Below are 1231 nucleotides of genomic sequence, written 5' to 3'. Positions count from 1 at the left end.
GAGAGAGAGAGAGAGAGAGAGAGAGAGGGAGAGAGAGAGAGGGGGGGGGAGAGAAATAGAGAGATAGATAGGTAGATAGATAGATAATGAAATTGAAAAATTCAAAATCGCACACTTATATATATGTATATATATATGTATATACTTTATTTAAAAGCAGCAGAAATATAATACAAGCTGTAAGTCGGACAGTTTTGTTAAAATATAACAAAAATAACGATATGATCAAAACTTCCTAAAACAGCCGTCGATGTCGACCTCGTCTACGTCTGTGAGAGTTCAGAATCGGTTTCGCAGTTCCAGCTGGAATTGATCGACTGTCCTTCGGTCTTGAAATTTCTCCTCGTTGCTCAAACAACGGAATCAACGACGTCGTAGCGAACTCAGACGAAATGCACACCTCCCAAACACACACTTCGCACGCACGCGCACACACACATATATACAACATGTGTATGCATAGTATCTAATATCTGACCACTACATATATATATTTTTTTCTTTCCTTGTTTTTTTCTGTGTTCCTTTCTGTTGAAGAGCGTAGGCTCGAAATGTTAAAAACTTTCTCTATTCCCGAGCGTTATACTAATACATCCATTTGTTGTTTACACTGCCTGTCTTCGTCTGTTGTTTCTTCGTGAATTCTCCCATACATAGTATCTAATATGTCCTTTTTATATTTAAGACGGCAGTATGTGATTTGCGGAAGGTTTGACTGTTTTTTCTAGCAATTTGAAGAACAGCATCGAGGTTGATGCTGAAGGCTTCGTTGCTATTGCTCTTTTTCTTTTGATAGTGATGATGTTAGCGTTGGTGGTGATGGCTTCAGTGCAGATGTTGGTGTTGGCGGTGGTGTTAGAGATGCTGTGACAGTGTTGTAGATGATGGTGGTGGCGAAGATTGTGGAGATGATGTTGGTGTTGGTGTTGGCGGTAGCGGTGGCGATGGTGTTTGTGGTGTTGCCATTAGAGGTCGTATTGGTGCAGTCGGTGGTGGTACCGGCATTGGTTGTTGCTGTTGTTGTTGTTGATGGTAGTGATGGTTTTCCTATTATTGCTGGCGCGGTGGTGGGGATGGTAAAGATAGTAGCAGTGGTAGTTGCAGTGGTAGTTGCGGTGGTATTCTTCTTCTTCTTCTTCTTCTTCTTCTTCTTATTATTATTATTATTATTATTATTATTATTATTATTATTAGTACAATTGTAGTAGTAGTAGTAGTGGTGGTGGTGGTG

The sequence above is a fragment of the Octopus bimaculoides genome, chromosome 20 (assembly GCF_001194135.2).
Source record: "Octopus bimaculoides isolate UCB-OBI-ISO-001 chromosome 20, ASM119413v2, whole genome shotgun sequence".
In the NCBI taxonomy this organism is placed as follows: domain Eukaryota; kingdom Metazoa; phylum Mollusca; class Cephalopoda; order Octopoda; family Octopodidae; genus Octopus; species Octopus bimaculoides.
The sequence above is the reverse complement of the archived record's forward strand: the minus strand, read 5'-3'. Positions refer to the sequence as shown.